The sequence below is a fragment of the Oryctolagus cuniculus genome, chromosome 2 (assembly GCF_964237555.1).
Source record: "Oryctolagus cuniculus chromosome 2, mOryCun1.1, whole genome shotgun sequence".
Classification (NCBI taxonomy): domain Eukaryota; kingdom Metazoa; phylum Chordata; class Mammalia; order Lagomorpha; family Leporidae; genus Oryctolagus; species Oryctolagus cuniculus.
Window position 1 is genome coordinate 73,601,520 of NC_091433.1, and position 18,560 is coordinate 73,620,079.

General features: G+C 38.6%; 1 non-coding gene and 1 pseudogene across 1 annotated transcript; one reads left to right on the top strand and one right to left on the bottom strand.

Annotated features, from left to right (window-relative positions):
• Positions 1-2,565: 2,565 nt before the first annotated feature.
• LOC100340728 (prostaglandin E synthase 3-like) lies at positions 2,566-3,886 on the top strand (annotated as a pseudogene).
• Positions 3,887-10,089: 6,203 nt separating this feature from the next.
• Positions 10,090-10,252, bottom strand: LOC127490476 (U1 spliceosomal RNA). Its single transcript, XR_007918423.1, has one exon. It is a non-coding gene; the product is annotated as a U1 spliceosomal RNA (small nuclear RNA).
• Between the last annotated feature and the right edge of the window lie 8,308 nt (positions 10,253-18,560).

Below are 18,560 nucleotides of genomic sequence, written 5' to 3' on the forward strand. Positions count from 1 at the left end.
GTTGCTCCTCTTCCAGTCCAGCTCTCTGCTGTGGCCTGGGAGTGCAGTGGAGGATGGCCCAGGTCCTTGGGCCCTGCACCCCATGGGAGACCAGGAGAGGCACCTGGCTCCTGGCTTCGGATCGGCACAGTGCACCGGCCGGAGTGGCCATTGGGGGGTGAACCAACAGCAAAGGAAGACCTTTCTCTGTCTCTCTCACTGTTCACTCTGCCTGTCCAAAAAAAAAAAAAAAAAAACAAAAAAAAACAAAACAAAACAAAAAAACCAACATTACTCTTCAATAAAAACTGACCATTGCAGAACATGAAGCTCTCTTGATATTGCAATTTAGTAAGTTGCTTTGATTAGCCCTGCTGAACATATTTTTAAAAAAGATTTATTTATTTATTTATTTGAAATGCAGAGAGGCAGAGAGAGAGGGAGAGAGGGAGGGAGGGAAAGTCTTCCATCCACTGGCTTACTCTCCAAATGACCGCAACAGCCGGAGCTGCGCTGATCAGAAGACAGGAGCCAGGTGCTTCATCTGGGTCTCCCAGGTGGGTGCAGGGGCCCAAGGACTTTGACCATCTTCTACTGCTTTCCCAGGCCATAGCAGAGAGCTGGATTGCAAGTGGAGCAGCTGGGACTTGAACTGGTGCCCATATGGGATGCCAGCACTGCAGGCCAGGGCTTTACCTCCTATGCCACAGCACCGGTCCCCAATATATTTTCATTTAACCAAGAATAGGCATGTATTTTCTGCAAAATTTGTGATTTTGATGGCATCTGTCAGGTTTCTTCTAATTTCTAAGGTCAGAGCCAGACAAACTCTATGCTAGTTAGGTCTTCATTAATTTCTCTTATAGATATGTGTCAATAATTATTTAACGTAATAGTCATGGTTTCAAAGTAAGCCAGAAACACCAATTATGTTTGACTTCCAAAAAATTCTAAAAATTGTTACAGATCTTATAAAAGATCATGTTATGATGATCATGTTATGATGAATAGGAATTGTAAAAATATTACACGTTTATGGTTGATATACCAAAGATTAAGGGTTTGGTTATTCCTGGACAGCTCCAGACAATGAAAGTATGTATTTTGTTGTCTGTTTCTAAACAATGATAAACTGCTGCTTAGGTGTGTGGTAAATAAATTATTTAAAGTTCATCCTAAGATGCTTTATCCTTTGCTAGTCTATTTTCTGCTTTTCAAACCCAGTAAACTGAGGGGCTGGCATGGTGGCATAGTGCCGGAATCCCCTATGGACCCCAGTTTGTGTTCCTTTTCTTAGCCAGCTCTCTGCGATGGACTTGGAAAACAGTAAAAGATGGCCCAAGTGTTTGGGCCCCACCTGGGAGACCTGGAAGAAGCTCCTGGCTTCAGATCGACTCAGCTCCGGCCATTGCGGGCATTTGGAGAGTGAACCAGTGGATGGAAGACCTTTCTCTCTGTCTCTCCCTCTCTCTGTCTATAACTCTACCTTTCAAGTAAATGAACAAAATCTTAAAAAAAAAAAGTAAACTGCATTTTCATCTGTCCTAAAAACAGCTATCATTCCAACTCTGCAGTTATTTAATATTGGTAAATCTAACAAACCTATAATCCATAGAGTTAGTGCCCCATCTGTTAATCCTATGGAACCACCACCAGCTGGTAATAGAAGTCAGTTACTTTATGTCTTATTTCACAGATAATATAAATTGCTAACAGAATTCTTATACTTCTCAGTTACAGGATATTAATTCTTGATAAGAATATTTTCTAGGGAGGACACTTGGTTTTCATCAGTTTAAGATGCCAGTTGGGGTGCCCACATCTCATATTGGGGTGCCCACATCTCATATTGGGGTGTCATACTTTCTTTTTGTAGTTGGTTTTGAAAATGGCATTATTGTCAAAGACATTTATGCCAAGGACAGGAACCCCACCTTGGGTTAAGGAGGAGATGAGTTTTTTATTACTGTTTTCTCCCGGCACTGTCTTGCCAGTAGGATTAATAACCCAGTGGGTTATTTTGACTGTTGCCAGTAGGTGAGACCTATGGATTGCAGAAAATAAGATATTTTTGCTAGAAGATCAACATTATTCTTTATCTAATTTTCATTCCATATGGCCTTGAGAGTAAAAGTGCCTTCTGGCCCAAGGCCCTTGGTCTTTCAGTCCCAGGTAGCTGCTGCATTTGTAAAAAGAGTTTCTGACATTTCTGTAAGAAGTATGCAAAGTACTCCACTGTGACTCCTGCTTTTGTGTGTAAGTGAAGGCTTTTAAAGATCAATAGTAGATGAAACAGATGCCCTTTCCTTAATAACAAGCAAAACAAGAAAAAGCACAATCTGGATCATGGTAAAAACGAAAATGTAATTAATACTGACACCAAATCTTGTTTTAACCTGTTGTGAAGCGAGACGATGTCAACCAGCGAAGGCAGAACAAAGTATCTCCAGGAGGACTCGGTCACGATCATCGGAAAGTGGTGTTCTAAACAGGAGCGCTAAACGACCTCAGGACCCCTCACTCGCTCGCGCGCTCTTCAGCCTCCGTCCTCGCGCGCCTTCTCCTCCCTTCCCTCTTCGCCGGGACATGAGCAGCCGCGCTCCCGCGCTGTGCGTTTTGGGGACCCAGATCGAGCCCGCCGCGGCCGCCTGAGGGCAGCGAGAGGAGAAAACGCTGGAGGGGAGTCGCCGCCCGAGGGGAGCCGGCTCCTAGCTGCCGCCGCGGTAAGGCCAGCAGCCCACCCGCTAGCCCCAGCCCATTCCTCAACGCAGCCCGCTTCTGAAAGTGGTATGACCGAAGCGACTTTGTCTTCATTGAATTTTGTGTTGAAGACAGTAAAGACGTCAATGTAAATTTTGAAAAATCCAAACTTACATGCAGTTGTCTTTGAGGAAGTGATAATTTTAGGCATTTAAAGGAAATTGACCTTTTTCATTGTATTGATCGAGATGATTCCAAGCACAAAAGAATGGACAAGATGCATTTTAAAAAATGTTTTATTTATTTGAGAGGCAGAGTTACAGACAGGGGTAGAGACAGAAAGAGAGAGGTCTTCCATCCGCTGGTTCACTCTCCAAATGGCAGCAAAGCGGCCAGAGCTGGCCCAGCCAGGAGCTTCATCTGGGTTTTCCATATGGGTTCAGGGGCCCACGCACTTGGGGCGTCCTCTGCTGCTTTCCCAGGGAGAAGGATTCGAAGTGGAGCAGCTGGGACTCCAACCGCACCCATGTGCAGTGCTGGCATTGTGGACGGAGGTTCGGCCCCAGAGACAGATCAATTTTATGTTGTTCACAAGAAGGAGAATCTGGCCAGTCGTGGGCAAAGGTAACAAAAAAAGGGCAAAGCTTAATTGTCTTATTGTGGACTTTAATAATGGGAAAGAGGGGCCGCCACTGTGGCATAGCAGGTAAGGTCGCCGCCTGCAGTGTGGACGCTGGTGGAGACCCGGCTGCTCCACTTCCAATCTAGCTCTGTGCTGTGGCCTGGGAAGGCAGTAGAAGATGGCCCAAGTCCTTGGGCCCCTGCCCGCACGTGGTATCTGGGTAGGATAACCGAAGGAAGCTCCTAGCTCCTGATTCCTGCCTTCGGATTGGATCGGCCCAGCTCTGGCTGTTCGGCCAATTGAGGAGTGAACCAGCAGATGGAAGACCTCTCTGTCTCTCTCTGTCTCTCTCTCTCTGCCTTTCCTCTCTCTGTGTAACTCTGACTTTCAAATGAATAAATAAATCATTAAAAAAATTGGAAAGATTGGGAAGATGATTCAGATGAAGGCATAGCTAATTTTGATCATTTCTCTGAGATGTTGAACAGCAAGGGTGGTGATGAGGATGGAGATTTAACAGAAGTAGGTGGAGAGGTTGATGGTTCACAAGACCGTGATGATGAAAAAATGCCAGATCTGGAGTAAGGTGTATTGTCATCACCTGGATTTTGAGAAAGAAAGTGATTTCTCTGCCAATCTTCATAATTGAGAGAATGCCTGAGTTGATAGCTCTAAAGGCAAATGCTGCATTTGCCTCCTGTAACACATTTTAAACCTATTTTTTTAAAGGTTTCACTAAGGGTTGATGCATACCATTGTATGGGGCAATTTTAAGTTAGCTAAGGCAACAACCTTACACATGAACATTTCCCAAACTTCCATGAAGTTAGGTAGGTCCTAGATAATTGATAACAGCAATTTGGATAAATAAAAACATTTTACTTGTCTCTTTTACTTCATACCATATATACTGCCATGACAGGAAGTGCTCTGCTTAGGAAAAGACAAGTAAATTTTGGGTTTTAGAACAGGGACTCAAAAGTGGCTGAAACAAATTGGCTGACTTCTTAAACTGATAACTTGTCTATCATTCAGGAGTGTTCCACTCAAGTTTATTTAAAAAAAATTCACTTCACATTATTCTATGTAAGTGAACACTTGCCAGTGTTCCAGATGTATCTTAACTAAAACTAGTGAATGCCCTGACTTAGATGGTTTTTGAAGCCTGTACATTTGGTATTGTTTGGTCCTTAAGCTTTTACATCTTACAGCATGGAGGATGAAGAATTCTATACATGGTTGCTTGAGAGTCTGTACATTTAGACCAGATTTGTATTTGCACTGGCAGTATGGCCAATGAGTGATAAAATGTTTATACACTAGTTGGAAATTCTTTTTCCCTTTATTTTTTTTTCGATTCAGCTTATACCAGGGCTGAAAAACCTCAATTTATGTTCATGACAGGGGGGATTATTTTAATTGTCTACATTCTTTCTAATAAACTGATGGAAGACTTAAAAAACAAAAAGGAGAGCTAAATTAATTCACAAAGATTATCTCAGCAGTTACATTTTGGCATTAATAGCTAAATTACTGACTTTTCCTAATAATTACTTATCTATCCCTTCTCTGCCTCTCTCCCATATTTTCTCCCTGCCTCCCTCCCTGCCTGCCTTTCTTTTTAATTTTCTCCCTTTTATAAGTCTTGATCTCTATCTGAATGTTTCTTTTTCTTGTTTCCATCCCTGTTGAAATCTGTATTTTACAGTTGCTGGGTTTAGAGTTTTCTGCTTTTTTATTTTGAAAAATGAAAATTTTAATATTTCTTTAAAAATTCCTTGTGGATACTGGAGTAATTTTTTTCAGTGTAAGGAATAAACAGAGGGAAGACAATGAATAAAATATAGGGCGACAAGCAGAATGAAAAAATGAACAGTGCAGAGGGATATGAAGGAGCATGGGTGAAAAAAGGTAAATAAAAAGTGAATGACATGGGCAGGGGCAGAAGGATTGCTGAGAATTTTTGGGAGGGGAATAGAGTGATTTGAAAAATGGATTCATAAGATTGGAGGAGATTTAGGTTCAAATATGGCATATTTAATTTAACCCATAAATCTTTCTACTTTGCCTCTTTTTACATGATCTGAAATTGATTTGTTAAAGATTTATTTATTTGGAAGGCAGAATTATGGAGAGAGATATAGAGAGAGATGTAGAGAGAAAGAGAGAGAGAGAGAGAAATCTTCCATCCACTGTTCACTTCCTTAACAGTCACAATAGCTGGGATTGGCAGGCTGAAGCCAGAAGCCTGGTGCTCATGTGAGTGCAGGAGCCCAAAGACAGGCCATCTTCTGCTGCTTTTCCCAAAGGGGTGGATCAGAAGTGGAGCAGCTGGGATACAAACTGGCACCCATATGGGATGCTAACATGGCAGGTGGTAGCTTAACTCATTTTGTCACAATGTTGGCCCCTGAAATTATTCAAAATGCAGTGTTGGGTTAAAAAAAAAAAACACCTTTAAATGAAGTCAGTTAATTATTTACACCTTTGGTTATTTGAACCATTACTGAGAAATGTGCTAGAAATTACAGTGAAAATCGTCTGCTAATACAATTAAATCATGCTTATTTTACTATGTTGAAAACCGAAAACTCTTACAGTTTGATAACCAACTGAAGTTTCTATAGCAGAAACTTAATTTTTATTCTTTTCTTTACTTTAAATTAATCATCTTTTAACAGGAAATAGCATAATTTTTAAGAGTATACCTACATTTTGGTAAAATACTTATTTTTATTTATTTAAAATTAATTTTAGTTTGAATATAGTATCTTTAGTATTTTAGATTTATTTGAGTATTTTACTTCTTTTTTTGCTAATATTTTTCTAGACATTTTTCCTTCCATCTAAATTTTCTTCTTTAGTGATATAGTCATTCATACTGTCCTCTTATAATTAAAAAATTCTGTGAGTAATGCAAAATTGTGTATCTTTTATAATTTTATTTTTCAAGATTTATTATTTTATTTGCTTAAAAGAGTTACAGAGAGAAGCAGAGACAGAGAGAGAGGCCTTCCACTGGCTAGTTCATTCTCCAAATGGCCACAAGGGCCTGAGCTCTATGGCATGTTTTGATATGCAAACACCATGCAGTGGTCTTGTACATTCAAGTTAATCGTTGTTTCTGATACTGCTAAATGTTTGAACCCCATTGAAATCCATCTTTCCTTTCTCCTCTTCCAGGCTTCTACTCTTTTAGAGGCAACCCTGATCATAATACTTAATTTGCTTTTCCTAGAATTTTGTATAAACTACAACAAATGCTTTATATTCCTTTTTTGGTCTGACTTCTTTCTTTAAGCTTCATTATTTTGAGATACATTCATGTTGTAGTGGTTATCAATAGTTCATGCCTTTTTATTGCTAGGTAGCATTCCATTGTATGGGTGTACCATTGTTTGTGTATCAATCTGTTGATGGACATTTGGATTGTTTCCAGTTTGCAACTATTACAAATAGAGTGCCTATGGATATTTTTATAGGCTTCTGTATGAACTTGTGTCTTTATTTTGCTTAGATAAATATTTAGAAAGAAATGTTTATTTTTTAAATTATTTTTAAAAGATTTATTTATTTGTTTGAAAGGCAGAACTACAGAGAGCCAGAGGCAGAGAGAAGAGAGAGAGAGAGAGAAAGAGAGAGAGATATCAGTTTTCCATCTGCTGGTTCACTCCCCAGAGGGACACAACAGCTGGAGCTGTGTAGATCTGAAACCAGGAATCAGGGGCTTCTTCCAGGTCTCCCATGCAGGTGCAGGAGCCCAAGGACTTGGGCCATCTTCTGCTTTCTCAGACTGTAGCAGAGAGCTGGATCAGAAGTAGAGCAGCTGGGACTCTAACCTTTGCCCAAATGGGGTGCCAGCACTGCAGGCGGTGGCTTTACCCATACACCACAGCACCAGAAGGAATGTTTAGATTATGTGAGTGATTTCTTTCCAAGAGAATTTCTGATTGTTTTGCTAAGTGATCGATCATTTATACTCCTCCAACCAGCAGTGTATTAGAATTCTAGTTCCTCCACATTCTATTCAATACTTGGAGTGGTTAGTTTTTGATTTATTAATTTTAACAGATGTTTAGTTGTATATTCAATTTGCATTTCCCTAATGGATAATGATGTTGAGTATTTTTTTCATGTGTTTATTTTCTACCTGAGTATCACTTTTGAAGTATGTGTCTAAATCCTTTGCCAATTAAAAAAAATTATAGAAGTTTTGTTGTTGAGTTTTGAGAGCCTTTATATATTGTTAATATAAATGCTTTATCAGATAAATTATCTGCAAATATTGTTCTGTTATGATGTGTTTCTCAATCTTTTAACATTTTTCCTAAGAAAAATAATTTAATGGTTTAGTTTATGTTTATTCTTTTATAGAATTTGTTTTTGCATTTTGTGTCTATGAACTCTGCACAGAATCGAAGGTCACAAAGATTTCTTCTGTGTTTCAGAGTAGAAGCTTTATAATTGTAGCCTTTGCATTTATACTTTGAATTCCTTCTGAGTTAATTTTTACATGAAGTATGAAGTTCACTTTTTAAAAAAATGTGGGGATATGCAATTCTAGGACTATGACTTAAAAGGACTATGCTTTCTGGACAGAATGACCTTTTCATCTTTGATGAAATCTATTGTCCATGTATGTGTAGGTCTATTTATTTTTTTAAAAAGTTACAAAGTTTATTTGACAGATTGCATGCTCTCCTACCTACTGGTTCACAGCCCAGATGCTTTCAACAGCATGGGGGAGGGCAAAAGCAGGAGCCAGGATCTCAATCCACATCTTCCACATGGGTGGCAGGAATCCAACTACTTGAGCCATCAGTACTGCTTCATAGGGTCTGCATTAACAGGAAGCTGGAATCAAGAGCCATAGCTAGGTATTAAACCCAGGCACTCTGATGTGAGATGTGGGTGTCCCAACTGGTGGTTTAACTGCTAGGGAAAATACCCACCCTTATTTTTGAATTCTATTATGTCAGATTGATTGGTTGGCCTTTGTATCTATGTTGAAATCTTTGAATCAGAGGATATGAATTTTATGTGGAAACGTAATCACTTAGAATATGTGAAACACCTTTGTAAGAGAACAGAGGTGGGCATTTGGCGCAGTGGTTTAAATATCACTTGGATGCCCGTATCCCATAGACGAGTGCCTGGGTTCAAGTCTCGTTCCACTTCCAATTTCAGCTTTGTGCTAATGCAGCAGATGGCAGCGCCAGTTTTTGGGTCCCTGCCACCCATACGGGAGACTGCATTCTCGACTTAGGCCTAACCCTACCTGTGGCTGACATTTAGGGAGTGAGTCATCGAATGGCAGTTGCCATCTGTCTAGATCTGTTTCTTTGTTTCTCTATCTTTCAAATAAAATTAAAGTAAATAGATTTAAGCAAAAAAAAAAAAAAAAAAAAAAGAGAGAGAGAACAAAATTGCATTGCTTTAGAAGATTTATCTGTATTTCTTTCAAAAATAGAAGATTTCTTTTTTCTTCAACACAGGAGCTGGGATTTTGATTAACTTAATAAGTGAGGTAAGTTTTAGAGAATAAACATCTTGAAAGTATTGAGTCCTGTGATCCATGGACACAATATATGTCTCAATTAATTTAGGATTTCTTTCTTTAATGTTTTATAGTTTTCAGATGTTTCAAATTGTTGCATTTGTCTATATTTCATAGTTTTGCTATTATAAATAATATTTTTAAATGTCATTTTCTTCTTGTTTATTTCTGGTAAATGGAAATATAATTGAGGGGCAGTGTTGTGGCACAGTGGATTGAAATGCCACTTGGGACACTTGCATCCCACAATAGACTGCAGGTTTGAGTCTTAGCTTCTCCACTTCTGATCCAGCTTCCTGTTAATGTGTCTGGGAAAGCAACAGATGGTGGATCAAGTACTCAGGTCCCTGACAACACCATGTGGTAGACATGGATGGAATTCCTGGCTGTGGGCTTCAACCTGGCCCAGCCTTGGCTGTTGCAGGCATTTGGAGAGTGAACCAGTGGATGTCCCTCCCTCTCTCTCTGTTGCTCTGACCTTCAAACAATCTTAAAAAATGACAGTTGATTTCTGTGTTGATAATATATCTTCAAGTTTGTTTAAGTTTTGGTAGCTTTTTTTCTTTATCATCTCTCTACATAGATGATTATGTGACCTATGAATAAAAGTTTCACTTCTTTATCTTGATCTGAATGTCTTTTATTCTTTTCCTTTTATATATAGCTAGAAATTCTTGTATAGTACATGTACTTAATTTAAATGATAAAACAGAATCTCCTTTACTTGTTCCTGAACTCAGGAGGAAGTCATTTGGTCTTTCCCTATTAAGTATGATGTTAGCTGTGGTTGTTTTGTAGATGTCTTTTTTTTTTTAGGACAAAGAAGTTCCCTTCTATTTGTATCTTTATTTTTACACTATATTTCTTACAGGCACTTTAGCCTTCATTTTTACCAAGTCTGACAGTCTCTGCCTTTTATGGGTAGGTTAAGTCTATCTTCTTGCATTTTTTTAGTACATATTTGTTTCTTTTCCTTGATTTGGATTAAGTAGTATTTTTTAATTATTTCACCTCAGTTTATCATCTATAATTTCTGTTATTCACATAGATACTTTAGGTTTTATGTTATATATCTTAAACTCATCATCATCTACCTTTATGTGATATTATGCCATTTCACATGTAAATACAATAGTAAATACCTGTTTCTCCCCTCATGACTTTTACACAATTGTTGTCATACATTTTATTTTTATATATTATAACCCACACTGTATTTATATATTTTTTTTAGGGGAGCGCACGAATGCAATCCCCCACTACCTAAAATTAAGCTGTTGAGTTTCCCACCTTTGGGGAAATTGCAGGGGTCAGCACATTTGAAGTGTAATGGATAGCCTCGCCATGGGAAGACCACGTTTGTGATCATGGTATCTCACCTGCTAGGTAAGTATGCATTTGTTATTTTTAAAATAGTCAGTAATCTTTTAAAGATATTTAAGTAATAAGAGGAAATGATTTTATATTTATCCAGTTTCCATTTCCAGTGATATTCATTACTTTGTGGACAACAATAACAATAATTATTTCTATTGTAGTTTTCTTCTATTTGAAAGATTCACTTTAGCTTTCATTGTGATTTAGGTCTGCTTTTATGACTACCTTTAGTTTTTGTCTGAAAATTTTTTATTTTGCTGTAATTTTTAGAAGATCATTTCCCTGGTTATAGAATTATCCATTGAGAATTTAATCTTCAGAATTTTTAAAGATGCTACTCCATTGTCTTCTTTGGCACGTTGTTTCTCACAAGAAATCCAGTGCCATCCTTTTCTGTGTTCCTCTGCGTGTATCTTTTGAATCCTCTGATTTTAAGATTTTCTCTATGTCACTTGATTTGAGTAATTTGGTTTTGCTGTACATAGATGTAGTTTTCTTCATGCTTCTTATACTTGGGATTCATTAAGATATTTGGATTTGTTGGTTTATGAATTTGGAAACATGTTGGCCATAATTTCTTCAAATTTTTTTTCTAACTCTCCAACACCTTTGAGAGCACTGATTTAATATACTGAAGTTGTACCACACTTACTAGTTGTGTGCTCTTTGAAGGTGTACCTTACTTACAATTTCTGTTATTTCAAAAACTTCATTTTTCTCTGTTTAATTTTATGTAGTATTTATTAATACATGCTGAATTTCAGTTATCCTTTGTTCTGCCATATGTGATCTGTTAATTCTATACAGATTTTTTTTGTCTAATACATTGAATTAGGTTTAGAAGATGGAGATAAGTTAAATTAAGACAAATTTGGGTATTGTTCTTATATCTTCTGTGTCTGTACTTATTCTTTTTAACACATAGAATGCAGTTATAATAAATATTTTAGGGGCCCGGTGCCATGGCTCACTTGGCTAATCCTCGCTGGCATTCCATATGGGCACCGGGTTCTAGTCCCAGTTGCTCCTCTTCCAGTCCAGCTCTCTGCTGTGGCCTGGGAGGGCAGTGGAGGATGGCCCAAGTGCTTGGGCCCCTGCACCTGCATGGGGGACCAGGAGGAAGCACCTGGCTCCTGGCTTCGGATCGGTGCAGCGTGGAAGGCCTTTCTCTCTCTTTCTCTCTCGCTCTCTCTCTCTCTCACTGTTTGTAACTCTATCTGTCAAATAAATAAATAAAAAATCTTTTAAAAAAGTATTTTAATGCTGCTGTCTGCTAATTCTAAATCTGTGTAAGTTCTGGGTCAATTTAGATGGCATCTTCATTTTTTATTGATTCTTTGTATATCTAGTAACTTTTTATTGAATGTCAATTGTGAATTTTATCTCATTGATCAATGGATAGTTTTGTATTCCTATAAATATTCTCGAGTTTTATAACTTGATTCTTTTTTAAAAGATTTATTTATTTATTTGAAAGGCAGAATTACAGAGGGAGAGAGAGAGAGCAAGAGAGAGAGAGAGAAACATCTTCCATCCACTGTTTCCCTACCCAGATGGCCACAGTGGTCTGAGCTGGGCCAATCCAAGGTCAGGAGCCTGGAGCCTCCTCCAGGTCTCCCAGGCAAGTGAGGCTATAGCAGAGAGCTGGATCAGAAGTGGAGAAGCTGGGACGCAAACTGGCGCCCATACTGGATGCCGACATTACAGGCGGGAGTTTTACTTGCTATGCCACCGTGCCGGCCCCTAGCTTGATTCTTTTGAACAATACTATTGGGAATTCTTCCATAGGTCTAGGTAGGTGCACAGGAGCCAGGAGCTTCTTCTGGGTCTCCTAAGTGGGTGCTTAATCCCCTGCACCACAGTGCTGGCCCCTAAAATTAAATATTAAGTTTTTGAATATTTATGTTTATTAAGACAGTCATGTTCCCATAGATCCTAGTTAGTATGTGACATTTGAGACAAATAGTTCACTTAAACATCATAAATGACAAATTATTTTCATAATGCATATTATCTATCACTAAGTTTTTATCATTATTTTAAAATTTTTATTTATTTTCATGTCTTTGAAAGGCAGAGTGACAGAGAATAGATATAGACACACAAACACCCCACACAACCCCACATATATCTTCCATCCACTGTTTCACAACCTAAATGCTTGTGATAGCCAAGGCTGGACAAGGCTGAAGCCACCTCGACTTCTATCTGTGTCTCCCACATGGGTGAGAGGGACCAAACATTTGAACCATCATCTCCTGCCTCCCAGGTTGTGTTAGCAGGAAGCTGAATAGGAAGCAGAGTAGCTATCACTCTAATTGGCACTGCAATGTAAGATATTAGTACTCCAAGTAGAAAATTAAACCTCTGTGCCACAACACCTTCTCTTATCTATAGTTTCAAATAAGACTGAGTGAACAACTTTAAACATTATCTTAGTAAAATAAGGGAAAAATAAAACATGTATACATATATTATGAATTATTTTTTCTCAACGTGTACATATCTTTTATATCTGTTTATTTTTAGAGGAGAGGCAGAGAGAGAGAGGTCTTCCATCTGATGGTTCACTCCTCAGTTGGCAGTTAGGGAGCTGTACCGAATCGAAGCCAGGAGCCAGGAACTTCCTCTGGGTCTCCCACATGGGTGCAGGGGCCCAAAGACTTGGCCATTCTCCACTGCTTTCCCAGGCCATAGCAGACAACTGGATTGTAAGTGGAGCAGCTGGAGCTCTAACTGGCGTTCATATGGGATGCCGGCACTGCAGGTGGCGGCTTTACCTGCTATGCCACAGGGCCGGCCCCCAAATACATATCTTCTAATGAATTTGACTTAGACAAGTCGCTGGACTATTTTCAGTGAACTGTTATAAAGAAAATGCCTATGGGAGTTGAGATCAATGGCCAAATAATATGCGTGTTTGGAAACACAGTCCTCCTTGTGCTCCTATGTGATTCTGTAGGTGTGCTAGTACTGCAAATCTGTGCAAGTTCTTTGACCTGGGCTATTTTTCATTGTTAAGAGTTAAGGTAACTTCTTTCAAAAGCATGCTTACTGACTCCTCATTTTAATAGTAGTGGATAATGGAAGCTCAGTGTTCCTCAGCTGCAACTCACTATGTACATAGTGTCTTTGGGTCATAAAGTTATCAATTCCATGTGGTGGGTGAGGAAAACTGATGTTATGATATTATGTTATGCTGCTTGCTGTGTCATCAGTAAATTTTTTTTGTGACAAGCAGGGTTAGACAGTGAGAGAGAAAGACAGAGAGAAAGGTCTTCCTTCTGTTGGTTCACCCCCAAAATGGACGCTATGGCCGGCACGCTGCACTGATCCGAAGCCAGGAGCCAGGTGTTTCCTCCTGGTCTCCCATGTGGGTGCAGGGCCCAAAGACTTGGGCCATCCTCCACTGCCTTTCTGGGCCACAGCAGAGAGCTGGACTGGAAAAGGAGCAGCTGGGACAGAATCTGGAGCCCCAACCGGGACTAGAACCTGGGGTACTGGCGCTGCAGGCAGAGGAATAGCCTAGTGAGCCACGGCACCAGCCTGTCAGTAGTTAAACCCAAGGGTCTTGTGTCTTGATATCCATGAAACAGTTATAGGCTATTTATTAAGTTTATTAGCTTTTAGATAAAGTCAAATCCTGGACCAAACAGATTTTTTTAAAGCCTTGGCTGTAATCTGTTATCTATGATAACCTGGCAAAGCTTCACTTTGTAATTAAAGATTCAAAGACATTATTAATGATTTCCCCCGTGATTATTGAAGAATTCAACCATAATGAGAATATATATTGCTAATTCATAAAATCACTTTTAACACTCTAATCTTTTTACTTTGTCTTGTTTGGTAATCTTTGAAAAATAGGCAAATTAAGTGTGATTTATTCTAATGTATTTAACCAAATGTATCTGAACTTACCTGTTTTTATGTGGAATATTTTCATGGTATATGGTGTAAGCTCTGTTCATTCAGAAGGAAAACAAGTAAGAAATGAAAAATAGATTTAGGTAATAGAAGTATGAAACAGAATTGTAAAAATTTATTCTTGTAATTCACAATCTTTTTTCCCCTCTCTTTTTGGTTTTATGAGTATTTCATATTTTCCACTAATACATTTTCACCATTTCAGAACTGATGAATTTTCTAATTACGTATGACTTTGTATTCTGCCAAATGCTAGCTACTTTATTTTATCTTTCCCTATACTTAAATATAAAAGTCTTGGAAAAGCTCATTATCTGGACATTTGATAACTGGTGAACTATTTGATTCATTTTGATATTTTAATCTCTAATTTCAAGTCATAACTAATTTTAGGGCCTTTTGGTCTAGCAAGCTTTTTTTTTTAAAGATTTATTTTATTTATTTGAAAGACATAGTTACAGAGAGAGAGAGGTAGGGAGAGATATAGATAGAGAGATCTTCTATCTGCTGGTTCACTACCCAAATGGCTAAAACAGCCAGGAGCTAGGAGTTTCTTCCATACCTGCCACATGAGTGCAGAAGCCCAAGAACTGGGATCATCTGCTGCTGCTTTCCCAGGCGCATTAGCAGAGAGCTAGATTGAAAGTGGAACAGCTGGGACTCTAACCAGTACCCATATGAAATGTCTACCTTGCAGATGGTGGCTTAACCCGTTATGCCACAATGCGAGCCTCATCCAGAACGTTTTGAAGCTTTGTTGTGGTATTCAGTTTTGTTAAAGTAATTATTTCTCATTCTCTCAATCATTTGAAAACCTTGGAAAAATTAATAGCAATTAGAATGCCACTACAATTTAAAAAAACAGTTTATTTGAAAGGCAGAGTGACAGAGAGAGAGATGTGGAGACAAAGGGATAGAGAGAACGAGAGACAGAGACACAGAGTAAGATACAGAGATCTTCCATCTGCTGGTTTACTACCCAAATGGCCACAATAACCAAGGGCTGAGCCAGGTTGAACCCAGGGGCCTGGAACTCCATCCTGGTCTCCCGAGTGGGCCACAGGGGCCCAAGCACTTGGATTATCTTCCTTTGCCTTTGTTAGATGCATTAGCAGGGTGCTGGATTGGAAGTGGAGCAACCAGGAGTTGAACCAGAACTCATAGTGGGTGCTGGTGTTGCAGGCTATGGCTTACCTCTCTGAGCCAAATGCTGGCTCCAAATGCCGCTCAAATTTTAGGAAGTAAATTATTCGCTAAGAAAATTTTTAGGAGTTTTTTTTTTTTTTAATGTAAATGAGAGTGACTAAAGCAATGCTCATCAGTATCTGGTCAATAGGAAACATGATGACTGTTCAGGTCAGATGCACACATTTTATCAGATATTACTAGGGAAGCCAAAGGTTGTCCTGCTTTATAGTCCAGGATCAGAGTTCTTCTATTCTTTTATATTTTGTGTAATTTGGTCTAAATTTATTAGGTTTTGTTTGGTTACATATCAATGATTAGGACTGTCTTTTTGCAAAAGAATGTTTTCTCTGTTCTGCTTCTGACCTTGTAGAATGATCTCAAATTGAACATATCTTCTTCCTTTAGTTCAATGATGAGTTCAGTTATGACATGGATTTGAATTCCACAGACTCTATGAAAACCACAAATATTTGTTGCAGAGTTTATTTATGCTTTTTATTAGACAATATTAGATTAGAATTGGATGTAGAATGGATATGTCTAACATTCTGACCATTAGGATTGGCATTGTTTTGTTTAATTAACCACGTAACCCATATTTAAGTGAGAACCACTTTCTCTTTTACATTCTCTCATTTAATGATTAGAGCTAAGACCAGAATTACATTAATTGAATCCAAAAATCTATGTCATCACTGCTAGGCTAAGGTTTTTAAATGTATCTTGTGTTTATTTTCCCCTTAATAATTAGGTTTTTCAGGTAGAAAGCTCTTCCTGAGAAAACAATGCCTCCAGTTCCTTTGGATATGAGAACATTAAAACAATTTTTATTCTAGGAACTTATCAAAGGATAATTATATTTACAATATTAACTATTCAATAGATAGAATTCCTTAAAACAAATGTTTCCTTTGGTGATTTTGATATTTTTTTTTCTGTCTTGGGGGGTACAGAAATATCTAGACCAAGAAATATAGCACTTACAGAAACACAAGCCCTTGACATTTATCAAATTAAAGATCAAAATAGTTTCAGTTTAAGTTCTTATTTTGAAATCACAGGGACTTTATAACAGAAGCAGGCCCAAAAGCAACCTATTTGTACCTAATGACTGGAGTCTGTGGCAGAAATGAAGATACTCCTGAGGTAGGGACAGGGACAGAGATGACAAAGGTTTGGTGATTTCTGAGACTTAAGTCAAGGCGATAGTATCCAAGGTGGGGCATGAAAGTGGAACTGAGCACCCTGAGAGTAGGAGAGCCTCTGTCCCAACTCCCTTCTAGTTGTACAGATTCTTGGGAGATTAAATAAACTCTACTAAGCAGATAGTAAAAAGAGAACCAGTTACATATCTGAAATGAAGTATATTATCACACTAAACTGAGAAATTGCTACACTGGACTAAGTTTACCTGAAATTAACCAGATACAGTTTTGGACATTCCATTAGAAAGTTGACATAACAGTAATTTTCAGTCATAATATAATGAAAGAGTTTTGCATTTTTGGTACATAGTTTTGCAGGCTGTTGCTGGTATGAAGCTGTTCTGGTTAGAACAAGAAGCCACCCTTGAGTTGAGATATGGGTAGAAAAAAACCTAGGTTTAGTTATGAATATTCGTGGCAACACACATTTTGTTGAAATATACTGTGATTTTGTGATATAGGTTATGTGTGTGGTGGCCTTTATGACATGATAATTCAAAGACAACAGTGGGTGGAAGGAAATCACCAAAGAGGTTGTAGGTCAACTTTAAGTTCATGTTGTAGGTTCCAGTCTCAGCTTTATCAATAAATCATCGCATAAGGGAGTCTATCTCAGTCTCCTCATCTGTAAAGCAGTTGATCCACAATCTTTCTATGATGTTAGATGGCAAGGAGGGAGCAGATATAAAAATATAAGCTTTAATTTTCAATTAAGAAATTATGAATGGGACTGCTCTTATTTTCCATTCTTTCCATGGGGCTCTAAGTAAATAAAAATAGAAAAACACTAATGGGGCCAGCGCTCTGGCACAGAGGGTTAACGCCCTGGCCAGAAGTGCTGGCATCCCATATAGGCACCAGTTCAAGACCCAGCTGCTCCACTTCCAACCCAGCTCTCTGCTATGGCCTGGGAAAGCAGTGGAGGATGGCCCAAGTCCTTGGGTCCCTGCACCCATGGGGAGACCTGGAAGAAGCTCCTGGATCCTGGCTTTCGATCAGCGCAGTTCCGGCCATTGTGGCCAACTGGGGAGTGAACCAGCGGATGGAAGACCTCTCTCTCTCTCTCTCTCTCTCTCTCTCTGCCTTTCCTCTCTGTGTAACTCTGACTTTCAAATAAATAAATAAATCTTTTAAAAAAAAGACCAATAGTAGACATGACTTTCTGCTTCACCTCTGGTCCTATGAACACTAAACTTTTAGAATAATTGGAGCAATCCTTCATGTTGGAAATAATTCTGAATTTCTTTCAAGGCTTACTCTATGGTTCCCGGAGATGAGGAGACAATTGTAGTAAAGTGGTGTTGTTGTTTTTCTGACTTTAGACAATCTAAAGGAAAAGAATTTAGTGCCTTGTTTTCATTACATGTGTAATCCCTTCCTTATGCCGAAAAACCTTTCCCCTCTTATCAGGATACTTATTATTCTCTGCACCTTTCTAACTTCCTCACTTAAGTGATGTGCTAATGGGCTTAGTTCCACAGGGAATTTTTCTGACAATGTAGATGGTAAACTATACAGAGAGTAAACTCAGGGACCTAATGACTTTGATAACAAAGTCTGAGAAAGGAGACACTTCTTGGTGCTTTGCAGGTATCAGCCTATGTAAACACACTCCACTCAGGTGAATAGTATACCCAAATGGAGACCACAGAGATGAGCTAAATATCCTCTTGATGAGGGAAAAAGGGGAAAAATGAACCCATAGGGGAATAAAATCTTGGGAATAAAAGAATGAGAGTACTCAGGAGCATAATATTATATATAACTTCACTGTGAGGAGAATTTTACTTCTGTGTAATCTTTCAACATGTTTGGATTACCAGTACAAGGAATTAGAAGAACTTTTGCAATTCACCCTGCCATTGTCATTTACAAAATCATTTACCATTGTGACATATCACGCAAGGAAAGAATGTGTACTGCCAAATACTGTAGGTGAATCCACTCTTTGGGTATACTGGATATACGATTTCCTTCTTTCTCTATCCCCAAACTAGACTATTTA